The sequence below is a fragment of the Etheostoma spectabile genome, chromosome 9 (genome assembly GCF_008692095.1).
Source record: "Etheostoma spectabile isolate EspeVRDwgs_2016 chromosome 9, UIUC_Espe_1.0, whole genome shotgun sequence".
Lineage (NCBI taxonomy): Eukaryota > Metazoa > Chordata > Actinopteri > Perciformes > Percidae > Etheostoma > Etheostoma spectabile.
The window spans coordinates 2,414,985-2,430,671 of record NC_045741.1 but is presented as its reverse complement, the minus strand read 5'-3'; the positions used below and the strand labels follow the sequence as shown (position 1 = coordinate 2,430,671).

The following is a 15,687-nucleotide window of genomic DNA, read 5'->3' as shown; positions in this document are numbered from 1 at the left end:
CTGATATAATATCAAAACACTAATTACACTCAAGTTTTGGTGTTGACAGATGTAACGCTCGGTTGGAAACAAACACCTACAGAGGGAAAGGGATTATACTGCATACCATAGTCAGATTACTGAATGATTTATAATGTGATCCCCTTTTGTTACCCTAGCTATGCTTGTCAACCTTTAAATTTGGACGGCACAAATGCAGTGTACAGAGATAATGGAGGCAGAATGACCACTCAAAATTCAAAGTAATTTTGGAAACAATGTGTCCTTGATGTAAAACAAAAGCAGGATACATGCTGTTGCGAGATTGTATCAGCTGTAACTGGCTAGATAGGCTAATTAACGTTAGATCTGTGAGTTGAGTAGAAATGGTCTTTTTTATGGTTTTGTACATTACATAATAACATGCTCACTAAGTGCTGGAATGAGACTACAAAGACCATTAGCTAACGCTGACAGGTCCCAGGCAAAAACTCATCAGAAACATTCAACACAGAGGTAAGATGTATGCTTCTAGCTTTTGTATTTTCAGACAATACTAGTTACTGCTGGACAGGGGCTTGGACATCACCATGCAAGGTCTTTTGGGCAGGGTTGAGAGACTCGCAGACAATCCTTAACTTAAAGTTACATGTAGATGTTTAACTTACACAGTAGAATAAAATCTTAGGTAAACTTCACAGAATCGAATAAAGAACCAGTACTACTTTAGGCAGGCCTCCAGTAAGTGTGCATAGCTTCGAAGCAAGTGGCCAAACAGTGGAATTGCCACACCCGGCCCGTCACATGATGCCCTCCGGCCCAAATGTACTTACACGTCTATAAATCAGTAGATAATTTTCAGAATATCAATTTAGTCTATAGTATGTCTGCATTATAGACCTCTGTATCCAGTTCTTACAATACATCCATGAATTTAGGTAGTGAGCTAGGTAGCAAGGCATGCTAACGTTATCAGCTTTCCCTAAAGCACACAAACATCTATTTTTTATAATTTTGCTTTTGTGTTTTGGAAAGATGAAAAAATAAAACCACCAAGACCCTAAAGCTTGGCAGGACAGTTGCGGTGTCTAAGCTAGGATCATTTAGACATTCATTTTTTCAGGGAGCGGGGTTAGCTAAATGTCAATTCCACCTTCAGATGTCATGTTCCGGGATGTTATCAAGGGTAGTATTGTGCATGTTGATTTATATTTTGGGATGAGGGAGGCGGCTGTGGCTCAGTGGTAGAGCGGTTGCCTGCCAATCGGAAGGTTGGTGGTTTCGATCCCCGCCCTGCAGTCATTGTCGAAGTGTCCTTGGGCAAGATACTGAACCCCGTATTGCCCCCGTTGCTGCGCATCGGAGTGTGAAGTGTGTGAAGTTTATCTGATGAGCAGGTGGCACCTTGTACGGCAGCCCCGCCACAGTGTGTGAATGTGTGTGAATGTGAATGTATCCTTTAGATGTAAAAGCGCTTTGAGCAGTTGTTAAGACTGGAAAGCGCTATATAATACAGCACATTTACATTACTGTTTATAATGCAGCCCAAGGCATTAATACACATTTGCCATAAGCTGCTAAAATATTTACAGTAACTGTACCATGTAGTATACCAGCTGCAGGAGATATCTGGATTTGTTTTTCTGAACACAGTAGTTAGTAACTTTTAACTGCCCGTTATCAGCGTATTGACAAACTTTAGTTAGATCTCCTAATTTCAGTAGCAACACAAATTAACTGGGTGGAAATGCCAAGCAGCACCAGAGACAGTCTCCTGTGTAGATGCTGCCTGTTTGCTAACATCAGAGATGAAGTTCTACTTAGCAGGACCAGACAAGAAAGTCCATTAACTTATTGAGATTAAAAGCCTGATGCCTTCCCTCCCACCTGACCCTCCGTGGCCCCTTCCCCCGACCAGCATCACACCTCCAAAGGAGAAAAGTGATTGATGAGAGCCATCAGGCAGCTTGGAATCTCTTCTCTCATTAGACTCCTTATGCATCTAAGTTATTTCAACCCACACTGGGGAGAGCAGGGCAGGGGGAAAGGGAGTGAGGAATTGTCCATCCTCTTACTTTTTAGAAGATAAGTACTCACACTAAAATATTTACCTTGTACATTAATCTCTGGGAAATTAATTTGCCATTATACTTTGTCCCTGAGAAAAAAAAAGACGTTTTTCTAACAGAGAAGTGTGGTTTTCACTCCCTACTCTTCATGCTCAGTGAGCTCTCTCTCTTTTGACTTACTCTTGGGACTGCTTGGAAATTAATGTCCCCGAGGGAGCGGTGTTTGGACAGTCAGGGTGGATCCTATCATCGACCACTGAGGCTCTCTTGGGGAGGGTTAGCTTGAGTGGTGGAAAGGAAAGGAAAGAATATTACATATGCATATCACTGTAAGGGATATAAGGGACATGCTCAATCACATTAATGCAAGTGCAGCACATTATTATGTACTAATTGCCAGTGGATGGTAGCGTTACTATAATAACTTCATTGTACCTAAGACCATTATTAAGATAAATAGTCAGATTTTAAGCCCTCTGTGGAAACAATTTAGTTTTTAATTTTCCTGTTCAGTTTATTTTGCACATTTTTTGATTCAACTGAAAAGTTTTGCAGCATTTTTGATGAGTTAGACCAACAAAACAATGCAGTGTAATTAAGAATAATCACAGATAAAAAGAAGAATGAATTGACCGTTTGATAAACCCCTCTACCAAACAGGGGTTTTCTAAATCATAGCAATAGCAGCAAGTCCTTGGATTTCTCCAAATGTTGAAGCGGTGTGGATGGGGCTGTGTGATGTCTTTTTATAGTCTTTTCAAAACCAAAAAACAAGAGCAAAGGTATACCCACAATGTTACTTCCAAGGCCAAGAGTTAGCATATCATTAGCATATCTAAGACTCCATTTACACCTGGCATTAAAACATGTTTTGGGTGATCGGATTGCAATCAGATAGTGCTTGATTACATGAAAATACAGGTGTAAATGCACTCAAAATGTACTATGAAAGGGTTTGCGAACGAATCGGTCACACCACCTCTGGAGATTGGCTCCATTTTCACTTCGTATTAAAATCCGATCTGTGTGATCTGATCACAAGTGGACAGCTCTAATTAGAGTGTAAACCCCGCCTTCTCTGCCAGCGATTTGATTTCGCCCTGCAGCTCGGTCTGGAAACCTGCTCGTTTAATTCTCCTGGTTCAGTTCACAATTTTGTGGGAACCAATCACAAACTGGCTTATCCACCTGGTGCGTTATTGGCGGGTTTAACACAATGACGATGGAGAAGCAACCAAGCAGCTTCTTGTTTACATTCAACATAGCGGCCACCGAACGCCAACGTTACTGTTCCATTATCTTTTACTTTGACCATTATTGCCACTATGCAATTCAGTTGTATTTATATAGCGGCTAAATCACAACAACAGTTATCTCATTGTGCTTTTCATGAAAGAGCAGGTCTAAACCGTACTCTGTGATGTTACTTACAGAAACCCAACAATTCCCACCAAGGGCAAGCACTAGGCGACAGAGGCAAGGAGAAACTTCCTTTTAAGAGGCAGAAATCTCGAGTGGCTCAGGGTGGGCGGTCATCTCATTATACGACCGACCGGCCGTCAGACACCGCCTACCAAGAGCCTGGGTCTGTCCGATGTTTCTCCCAAAAAGGGAGTTTTTCCTCGCCACTGTCTCACTAGTTGCTTGCTCTTGGGAGAATTACTAGAATTGTTGGGTCACTGTAAATTATATAGTGTGGTCTAGACCTACTCAGTAAAGTATCTTACGATAACTCTTGTTATGAATTGATGCTATAAATAAAATTGAATTGAAACATACAAGATCAATACAGGAAAAACAGAACAAATAACAAGAAAAGAGGAATCAATCAAAACACACAGCAAGAGTTAACAAAATAAAACAGGAAACATGACAACAGAAACTCACAACCCTAACAAGCTGGACAGGGCAATTGGATGGATCTCAAGCAGATCTCAAATGCGGATACTAGAGACACATAGTAGCAGGTTTAAATATTATCAGGTTAAATCACATCTAGATTCAATCGGGATACAAGACTCATTTTAATGGTTTAATGGGGTGTAATACTCTTTTACGGGTTGCTCATCCAGAAGAGGAGCCATCGTTTTCAAACACACCATGGAGCTATCAGTAGCTTAACAAGCTAGCTAGCAACATTTGATAAAATCTTCCATTGTCTGTTGTTATTTCTGCATGTAGAATTGAAGGCCCCTGAGTAGAAGTAAGCATCCTGCTTTTGTATACGTCTGTTTGTTTCAAATATTAGAAGAATTCTGAATGGTAAATCTACCCCTGTTATCTATCTGTTATTATTGCAAACTGCATTTGTGCCTTGTGAGAATGGAAAGCTTGACAAGCGCAACGACTGAAACTTGTCTGAAACCTCAATTCTGGCGGTGTGCGTCTTTGTGGGGAAGTGGAAGACAGGGTGAGAGGATGTGCGCGAGTGGGAAAGACACAGAATGCATTGTGTAAAAACACTTTGTGTTTCATAGAGAGAGAGAAAGAGAGTTTGTCTGTGAAGGGTGGGGTTTTGGTCATCTGCCATCGGATAAGATATCCTGACAAGGCAATCAGAGAGAAACAAATTCTGCAGCCACACAGGTTCAACTCCCTCGTTCTTCACCCTGATGAGCTTTTGAAAAATGGAGTTCAGTAGAAATTGGTTTTGTATGAGAGGCTTCAGATCTGTCTCTTGTCAGGATTATTGCCACCTGTCTTCATTGGCTGCAAAGGTCTGTTAATTAATCTGCCTCTCCTTCTCAGTGGCCGGAGAGGACGGGGTGAACAGAGTGCTGTCTTCCCTCCTCAGCACAGTGTGTCAGAGGAACTATTCCAGATAAATACACATCCAATTTAGGATAAGACTGCTATGATGTTAAGCAACATCTCTAATCAGTATCATTAAAACACTACATCATGTCCTTCCTTTCTAATTTTATGAGTGAAGCTATTTAATTGGATATTTAATCTAATTTAGTTAATGAAAGTCAAGGGAAATTTTGTTTGAGGGACATTAATATCTCTTGTGATCAATGAAGCTGCACATGGAACTCTTTGGAGATTCTCTCCTGACTGATTGCTGCACAGCATTAATAAATACAGCAGAAATACACTAGTATAGAAACATATGCATGCGCTTTATATGCATGCTATTCTGTAGGAGTGTGATCCCAGGGTAGACATGTCAGCTGATGTCCGTAAATGTAAGTGGCACCAGCATGTGATTTAGCATTGATTAATTGGACAAGGACAGATGAACATGCCACTAGATAGCAATGCCAAGCTCATCAGAGTTAAAGCGTTATTATTCAACCATCAGCTGTGATGCTGTAAATGAGCAGGAGAGTGAAAAGGGACTTTCTAAGCCAGGTTACTGCAAGACCGGATTCAAGGAAAAAAAGTAGTTCAATTGACTTATTTTTTTTGTTGCAGGAGGCCCAATTGCAATCCAACAGGAACTTGTCATTGGCATTGGCCCTGCAAAGTGTCAAATTGATCAAGTGTTAGCTGGGATTGTTTGCTGCTGAGTGTCTGCACCTGTGCATTCCTCTAAGTGTTGAGATCCCTGTGATTCTTGAAGGGAAGTTTGAACTTGGCCTGCTGTTTGGGGCTCAGGCGTACCCAGACTTGCCTGGCTGAGAGCAGCTTGTATTGTACACACACTCTTGTCACTCTCCACTGTTCCTTTGGAATGTAAACTACCAGTGTCACACTAGTGTGATATACTGGGGCTGCAGGTTTCTGTTGCAGTGCAGGTGCAGTTTGGTGTGCAGCACTAAAGTACCTGCCATATTACAGCATGAATAGGATTTAAAAGAACAGTTACTTGGACTTAACTGCATGCTCAATAAAAGTTTTCTGTTCTTTGCAAGTCTATACAAAGAAGATAATTAGATAATGTTCATTATCTGTTTCCCCTATGGGTGTATGCCACAGTATCCTTAATCAACAGCACTTTTACATATGTTTGATTAAAGTAAAAATGAGCTGTTGTTTCTCCAAGGACATATTTTCATGTGAAGAATACTTTTTCATTTAGCAGACACTTACAGTATATGCAGAACAGTGTTGTTGCCGCCCACAGGTATAATCAACCAGAAAATTAATAATCATTCTGCAGGACTACAATAAATCATTACGCTTTGGACAATTAATAATGGAGGCGAAGCTTGGGATGTCTGATTACAATAGTTACGATGCATATCATCAAGATTTAAATCTAACATTTCACAATGGAATTTCAGACACCAGTGCACATTACGGATGTTTAAATTTGGAATTAGGGCGGGTCACGGGGGTTGAAGGATGATGCGTATTTCCATCTACAACTCTAACCAAACTGCTATTAGAAAACTTACAGTGCAGTACTTTTTGCAGATATAAATTTACATTTAATGCACAGTAAGAACAGGCTTGAGTTGATTGAAGGAAAAAAAGAAGAAATGAACCGCTTCATGGAGCATCTTATCTGACACTATATACACATAATGTTTAGGGATTAGTTGAACTAGTTGAATATCATAACTGATTGTGAATCAGTAAGTCTTACTATCAGTATTCACCCTCTACTTGTCAAGTTAATGAGATGAGTGCGATTTGACTATGTTACGCATTATTTTTCAATAGGAAATAAATTAATTCAGACTTTTAATATACATATAAAGAGGGTTGCTCTACCAGCACACCTTTAATGGAAATAATCAATTCCTGATTCAGTGATACAGACAGTGGCTGGTGTGGTCTTGCTTGATTTTAGAGCTACATTTGATTTAATAAACATGATATACTCTTAATAATAATCTATGAATTTTCATATTTCTTAGGTTATCCAGAAGTTTTTGTATGGTACATTATGGTGTCCCCCAGGGAAGTCCCTTGGTACCACTGTTTTTCTGTATTTCAATTTAACAATTACATGACCATTGCTTCAGCAAAGCCTTACGTTATTTGCTGATAACACACATTAATTTTTGAAATGCAATGAAAATGGATAAATATGAAACAGGTGTGGGTGTGGAGGGGCTGTCTTGGTTGACACGCCTCTTCAAAATTGCGTGGAGGTCTGGGACGGTGCCTAGGGAGTGGCGGACCGGGGTGGTGGTTCCCCTCTTCAAAAAGGGGGACCAGAGGGTGTGTGCCAATTACAGGGGTATCACACTGCTCAGCCTCCCTGGTAAAGTCTACTCCAAGGTGCTGGAAAGGAGGGTTCGGCCGATAGTCGAACCTCGGATTGAAGAGGAACAATGCGGATTCCGTCCTGGTCGTGGAACAACGGATCAGATCTTTACTCTCGCAAGGATCTTGGAGGGGCCTGGGAGTATCCCACAGTCTACATGTGTTTTGTGTATCTGGAGAAGGCGTATGACCGGGTCCCCGGGAGAAATTGTGAGAGTGCTGCGGGAATATGGGTGAGGGGGTCCCTTCTCGGCCATCCAATCTCTGATGACCAAAGCGAGAGCTGTGTCCGGGTTCTCGCAGTAAGTCGGACTCGTTCCAGAGAGGGTTGGCCTCCGCCAGGGCTGCGCTTTGGCACCAATCCTGTTTGTAATATTTATGGACAGGATATCGAGGCGTATCGGGCGGGGAGGGGTTGCAGTTCGGTGGGCTCGGGATCTCATCGCTACTTTTTGCGGATGATGTGGTCCTGATGCATCATCGGTCTGTGACCTTCAGCACTCACTGGATCAGTTCGCAGCCGAGTGTGAAGCGGCTGGGATGAGGATCACACCTCTAAATCTGAGGCCATGGTTCTCAGCAGGAAACCGATGGAGTGCTTTCTCGGTGGGGAGTGGATCCTTACCCCGAGTGAAGGAGTTTAATTACCTTGGTCTTGTTCGCGAGTGAGGGACCATGGACGTGAGATTGGTCGAGAATCGGAGCAGCCGTGCGGTATTACATTCCGTTTATCGCACCGTGGTGACGAAAAGACAGCTGACCAGAAGGCAAAGCTCTCGATCTACCGGGCAATTTTCGTTCCTACCCTCACCTATGGTCAGAAGGCTGGGTCAGGACCGAAAGAACGAGATCCGGGTACAAGCGGCCGAAATGGGTTTCCTCAGGAGGGTGGCTGGCGTCTCCCTTAGAGATAGGGTGAGAAGCTCTCATCCGAAGGCGCTCGGAGTAAGCCCTGCTCTTCGCGTCGAAAGGAGCCAGTTGAGTGGTGTGGGCATCTGGTAAGGTGCCTCCTGGCGCCTCCCTAGGGAGGTTTCCAGGCACGTCCAGCTGGGAGGAGGCCTCGGGAAGACCCAGGACTAGGTGGAGAGATTATATCTCCAACCTGGCCTGAACGCCTCGGATCCCCCAGTCGGAGCTGGTTGATGTGGCTCGGAAAGGGAAGTTTGGGGTCCCCTACTGAGCTGCTGCCCCCGCACCCGATAACCGGATAAAGCGGATGAAGATGGATGGATGGATGAAACAGAACGTTGAGAAATTAATTAAATTAGATTTCAATTTAGGTCACCAAAAACTATTTTGTTTTTTAAGTGTTTCTAAAATCTAGTTCAGACCAAAGATTCATTATGCGACAAAACCATTTTTGAACTTTGCAGGGAAAAGTTTCAGCAGTGTGAACCGGCCCGTCTCAGCTTGACTCAAGCCAGCTGACAGTGTAAACTGTGACCCAGCTTGTTTTAGAGCAAAAGGCACATCACAGCCAATACATTTTTACGGTTTCATCACTAGATGTGCAACTGTGGCAAGTATCTCACTATCACTGTCCTAGCAACATGTCTTGTAGTGAATTGGACCTTTGCTTAAGACTAAGTGTATAGTTTTGGCTCTAGTCATGCATCAAGGAGAGAAAATCAATTTTGTTTTTCATTAACCTCTACAACACTCATTACTGAGGCTAAAATGTTGGGGATCACCCTTGATTACCAACTGTACTTTGGAAGTCATGTACACAAAATAGTTGCAACTTGCAGGATGTACAGGCCATGTTATCGTCAAAGTAAGTCACAACAAGAGCTCCTCTCTCCTTGCTCTTTCTATCTGTGTGCATCCAAGTCCCAGAAATGCTTGTTACTAACTTTGCTCTGGGGAGCATATTCCCTGTAGTCCCTATGTTTTTTCGCCCAGCAGTTTTCCTTGGATTAGGGTGGATGGATGCATCTGTTGCCGTATCCTGCCCCACGTACTGCTACAGCTTGCTTCACCCTGCTACGTCCCGCTATACCTTGCAGTGTTATGCTATGAACTATTAAAACTACTGTTTCTAGTCATAGTTCCACTTTCTTTATTGTGACTTTTTATTGTGGGTCTGTCCAAGGTTTCTCCTTAAGAGTTTTTCCTCGCCACTCTAACACTAAATGCTTGCTCTTGGGGGAATTACTGGAATTGTCGGGTCTTTGTAATTATAGAGTGGTCTAGACTTACGCTACCTGTAAAGTGTCTTGAGATAACTCTTGTTTTGATTTGATACTATGAATAAAATTGAACTGAAAATTGAACAAAAGCAGATAAACACATTTCCTGATTATTTTAAGATTAATTTTAATTTCATTTGGACTTCAATTTGGACCTTATGTAGGATATTTGTTGCTAAGATAACAACTGATGGGGGTCAAACTAAAACATAAACATCAAACAATACCAGTTTAAGCCCAATTATTAAAAACTATTTTTTTTGTTTGTTTAGTTCCAAAAAGTTCCAAAAGGACTTTGAGCGTTGTTTTTCCTTTCTTCTTTGACAAAATAATCACATAAATTATGAAAAAGACAATATTCTTCTGTTTTCACTGACTAGTTGGCAGTAACAACTGTAAATGAACCATATGTGCACCAAAGAACGACTTCTAAATGAAACTCCCCAAATGTTTTGCCATCATTTTTATAGTGCCCTCATAACCCAGGTGTGCAGACGTCTTACACGCTGTGAGGCTAACTATCACTGGCTCCACTTAGTTCTGACATCCAGCCTTCAAGAGTCAAAGAAGAAACAGTGCAGAGCACTGGGGGTCCAATACCTGAGAGGGGTAGTCGGCTCATTGAGTGGACATAAACTTCCTCCACCTGACATGTGGTGGGAAGAGGATTAGTTAAACACACTCAGCCTTGGCTGACTCACAATTTGTGGAATCACAAAGTAATCTCGAGGCACATTCACTTAGGAGGCAGCTTGATGATCCCAGGCCGGTGATTTATTCATCTTAGAAACGTTGCGAGGCTATAAGAGTTTGTCAAGTTAGAATCCTAATTAAAACTGTTAATCACAGATTCCTGTTTGTTCAGCACTCGAGTGAAATGAAAAATGTGATCAAATTATTCATTGCTCCCTTTCAGACAGGTAAGTCAGCATAGCTGCGAGCATCAATGTGCCACAAGTTTTTTTAAAGGCTTATGAAGACTTTAAGCCTATACTTTTTAATTCTTTTGATATACATCAACATTTTAAGGTGACATAAACAATTAAACCACTTGATAAGTTTGGATCAGCAGAAGATAGTTCTAGAAAATGGTCTCCAGGCAATGAAAAGTATCCAGTGGACTGGATCAAAGTTCATGTTCAGAACTAAAGCAATGTGCTGCTCATATGAGAGTGAAGCCTGGAGCAATATTACATGAAGCTAAAGCAACTGCTTTATTTTTGTCAGCCCTAACATTCCATGCCGTAAGACTACATTTTGAGTCTGTAGGTGTCATGAAATCTCCTCCCAGAAACTACAATATGCCTTATTTTTGGAGGATTCTTTGTATGCATTGTTATTAAATCACGCTATTGTTAAGTGTTTTAAGCACATGCAACAGTCAAAAAACAATGATGATATGATATCGGAAGTGAAGAAAAATCAGATTTAACCCGAAACTTAAATAAATCATTTTAAACATAGCTAAATAGTCTTTGTGCCTGTTAATCTAACCAACTTGAGCCCGTTCTCAGGTTTACAAATGAGGACAGAAAACACTCCCATGGGTTATATAAGAGAGTAGGAATAAACTAGATGGATAATTTGTTCAGACTGATGGATAATTTGTTCAGACTGATGTCAACGCTTCCTTTACTTATTATTAAAATGTCAAAACATGTGTTTCAACAGCCCAGTTTACCCATACTTAGACATAACTAAATTAACTAAACAAAACAGGGAAAATACATAGATATTGAGCTTATTAGCCCACTGAAGCACAGAATAGTGTAGATTTTAAAATGAATTGCATTAGTGGTGTTAATATTGTTACAGTTATACATTTATTCAGTTTAAATTCCAGATGGGACAAAAAAAGGCAGTACATATATGACCAATATTCATCACAACATTCTGATGTGTTGTTAAAGTGCTAAAACGGCTATGGTTAGTTGAGTAGAAGAGTTGTTAACACCCATAAAAAAAAATATCAGTTTAAGTTGTTGACGACACACAAACTCCAGCATGCTCAAACTCAAATCACCGCATCAAGATTCTCCTCCAAGGAAGTGATTTAGAAACTCACTGGGGACTCCACTTTGGGAAACTCCTGGTTAGTGAATGATAGTGAAGAATGTGGGGGTGTCTCCAGTGTGACATCCCGCTTCTTTCACCAATGAAACAAGACAGGACTTGTTCAAGGAAACAGTGCTTCGTCACCACCATCTGTAATGAAGCTAAACACATACAATAAGAGGCATGAAGGGCCTGAGGCTGTACCCTAAGTGCCTTTGATAAGATCGAAAGCATTATATCATGCCATGGTACATCTGTGTGCACTATCAACATGAATGCTAATCTCTGTAATTCAACAGCAGTTTCTGATTTCTTCCAACACGGGTAAAAGCTATTAAAGTGAAAGAAAGAAAAGAAAGAAAACGCTTGATTGACATATCTAGGGGAGTCTATTTAGGCCAAAGTGTACAGTAGATACTGTAGAAGTCCCGAAGAGCATGGACTTGTAAAACTAAACACAGTGACATCCTGCTCATTGATATTACTTAAGCAGGGGCCCTTACCTTAGCTTTGTCTTCAACAATGTTCTGATCAGGACAATTGTCATGCCGCTTCAAAATGTGTTTTCTACTTTGTTACAGCAGTTCAGGGTGGTTTGTTTATCTTTGTAACTGTAGTAATGTAGTACCACTGCATGTAGGGAAACAGGAAGTAAAATTGACATACAGAAATGCGTGCGCTCTACCAAGTCAATTCAATTCAATTTTATTTATGTAGCGCCAAATCACAATAACAGTAATCTCATTGCGCTTTTAATAAAAGAGCAGGTCTAGACCGTACCAGTCGTTGGTTTCTGAGTCGATTGCTTTTCCTTCTCCCGTTTCGGTAAGGCAACATCTATAAGTATTTCTCATCATGTAACATTAGGTTATTGCTCATTTTTAATTTTGTAAGTTTATTGAGACAGCTAAGAAGCTAACTAGTTTGTGCTAGGCTAAGTTAGCTTTATGTTTATTGCTCCTGGTTGTTTTTACTAGCTTGGTTGTTTTTATCATATAGGCTACACTGATATGTTAGCTAAGCAGTGCTATTTACACTGAAGCTAGCGTTAGCGAACTAACCCCGCTTATAAATAAATACATTTTAGTTATCCTAACACTTTTAACAGTCAAACTGAAACACTGGTGGTGAGCTCCGAGTCCTGCAGCCGTTTTCGGTATGAGGACAGTTCATGTGTACCACACAGCGACACAAACATAAACAACTATGGAGGGAGGAGAGAGATTACCATTTTCTAGCTGGAAATAAAGTCACTATTTTGAGTTTGTGTCAGCTAAAGATGGCAATATTAAGCTTGTTGTACACTCTGTGCTGGTGGTGACAAAAACACTACGTCAAATTTGAAGAAACATTTGGAGTCGCAACACTGCACAATCAAACGTACAGAGCAAGAAAGGTGGTGCAAAAATGGAGGTACCCCAGGAGGTCCCCCACCACCCAAACAACAAAAGCTGTTCTTTGGTGCAAAACCAGTAAGTGGAGGAGAGTTGAAGAAGTTGTTCGGGCAGTATGTTGTAGAGGAAATGCTGCCCTTAAACACGTTTGACTCACTCTTTTTCGTTTTATAATAAACAAGATCCTCACAACTGTTAATGCCGAGCTGCCTCACAGTAAAACGGTTGCCATTTTTATGTTGAGGTGGCGGGGGTGTTGTCGGCAGCTGCTGAATGTAAACTACAGTTACTTTTAATCTAACTTTGTTACTTTTAAACTCAAGTAATCTGTAGAGTAACTAAGTTACTTTTAAAATCAAGTATTCTGTAAAGTAAGTAAGTTACTTTTTCAAAGTAACTGTGGCAACAATGATGAAAAGCCAATAAACTATTGGGCCTGGAAAACATTGTTCCTGAACGCTATCGCCAATCTAGACCTGTCTGCTGCAGCAGAACTTGACCTCCTCACCAAGTATCTGGGAAAAGAGTCAAGTAAGAAGAATAAAAACAGGCAACATTAAGGATCCAACAACTGCACATGGTATGGGGGGTGCCTCTGTGATATATATGGCTTGCCAGAGGCTGTTGAACAGGCTCTGCTTAACAAACTAGAACACTTTCCAAAGGTCACAACAAAGGATCCACAGAGACTCACGGATCGAGCCGACCTGTTGTCAGAGCTTCAAGCCGCCAAGGAAGACGGCTATCTTGCAGGCTTGTCATACTTAGATACCTCCAGAGGAATTAAGCCTATCATTGAGAAAATCCCATACAACATACTAGAAAAGTGGCTTTACTTTGGTAAAAGATACAAACAGGAACATTTAGCTTCCCACCTTTCTCCGTGTTGGTAAACTTCATCACCACGGAGGCAAAGACTCGCACAGACCCAAGCTTTAACCTCTTTATACAAGCTCCAGCAGAGAGATAGAGTAAGTGGGAGAGGCCTACAAAGACATCGGAATATGTTTACAAGACACAGGTCTCAGAAACTGCTACGGCCTAGTGTAGAGAAAGTATGGAAAGAATTAATCCAAATAAACATTGCCCTCTGCATAAAAAGCGCCAGGCTTGCAGAGGCTTCCATGAGCATAAATGATTGCAAACTGCCCACCTACCTAGAAATTTAAGTTGTCCCCTTCTACTTAAGAGGACGGCGAGGAGGACAGAGATGACATCAAGGAGGTCAAGTTGACGTGCACACAAGTATGTGTTCCAAAACGGACTGGACGAGCAGAGCAATCACTCCCTGGTGTGGTTGGAGTTCTTCAAGGTTTTTAAGATCTCTGGAAGTTCCTACTCATATACACTTAAGACCTGTGTGGGGCGTACAAAGACAGCGATTACACTGTGGAGTCGGCTGACAAGAAAGTGAGCAATACTCTGCTTACACTCCTTGAGTACAACCGAATCCCTATGGTTCACACTGAGATTCCTACGCCGGAAGCAGCCTACCATCAAGCCCACCTGAAGCACATCACCGACAAGATTCTGCCCCTGGATCTGGATGCCAAAATACTCCTCTTACTGGGCAGAGACATCTTACAGGCACAAAAGGTCTGAGAGCAGATAAATGGCCCAAGAAATGCACCGTTTGCTCAAAGGATTGACCCAGGATGGCTAGTCGTCAGTGATGTGTGCCTTGGAGGTGCTCACTGATCACTTGAGGTGAGGAGTTACAAAACAACCGTCTTAGAGAACGGTTGTTAGAGTCATCTTCAGCCATGCAACAACCAGATCAGAGTGAAAGATGTACTTCGTCAAGTGCCTAAACATCAGCATCATCCAGCACCAACCGCTGGAGACCGCTTGGGGCAGTCTTCACTCGTACTCCTGACGACCAAAGACTCGTTCAATCCATGGAGGATCTAGAGTTTCTGAAGCTAACAGAAGCTGAGTGCAACCAGCACAGCTCCAAAAGTTGGATTGAACCTTTACCCTTTTGGTTCCCAAGACAGAGGCTGCCTAAGAACTGCAAAGAGGCTTTAGACTGTCTTGTCTCATTCTGACTCTCATTGGAAAAACAACCACAGATGAAAGCTGACTTCCCAGAGTTTATGGAGAAGATGCTCAAGAATGCAGAAGTTGCCCCACCAGTGCAGGCTGGACAAGAGTGTTGATTCTGCCCCTGTTTGGTGTGTATCACCCTAGGAAGCCAGATAAGATCTGTGTAGTCTTCGACAGCAGTGCATCACGTGAAGGAGTGTTGCTCAACAATGTATTTTTTTATACAGTATAATCATTTTATTATTTCCATCAAGAAGTGTACCAGCATATTGTGCAATTTCATACTCCAATTAGATTACCATTCCTACTAGTAACAGTATACCGCCACAAAATGTTAAACTACACTCATACATGGTCATACTCATACCTTAACACATGCCACACCGTTGAAACCTATACCCAGCCGATCACACATGATTTTTCAATGCTTGAATAATATTTCATTAGTCCTTTCCATTGCTGTAGTGATCTAATGGGGTATTTGACCTTGTCTGTATTTTTGGAAGATTCTGCTCAAGATTGTGTATTCCGTTTTGATTTGTGAAGTGTTGGACATCCATTTTTGGATCTCTAACCAACCTTCTGACATCCCCAGAAAGTGTGTATTATTGTCTTCTTTGCGTACCACAAACAGGGGAGAAAGTGGCATAAAATTTATTTATTTTAGATTTAGTGTAGTGTATTCTTGTCATGAACTTATTTGTCTTATATAAAACGCATATTCTCATTGGGGGTAATGATGTTGGTTATATTTAGGCAATCTTTTCAGGTTATGTCAGAGTTATTTATTTTAAG

General features: G+C 41.4%; 1 protein-coding gene and 1 long non-coding RNA gene across 2 annotated transcripts in view; one reads left to right on the top strand and one right to left on the bottom strand.

Annotated features, from left to right (window-relative positions):
* LOC116695065 (uncharacterized) overlaps window positions 1–15,687 on the bottom strand; it is a 103,930-nt gene that overhangs the window by 21,081 nt on the left and 67,162 nt on the right. The window lies entirely within an intron of this gene.
* Window positions 3,044–13,729, top strand: LOC116695079 (uncharacterized). The gene is made up of 3 exons (XR_004333350.1): window positions 3,044–3,108; window positions 7,163–7,167; window positions 13,714–13,729. It is a non-coding gene; the product is annotated as an uncharacterized LOC116695079 (long non-coding RNA).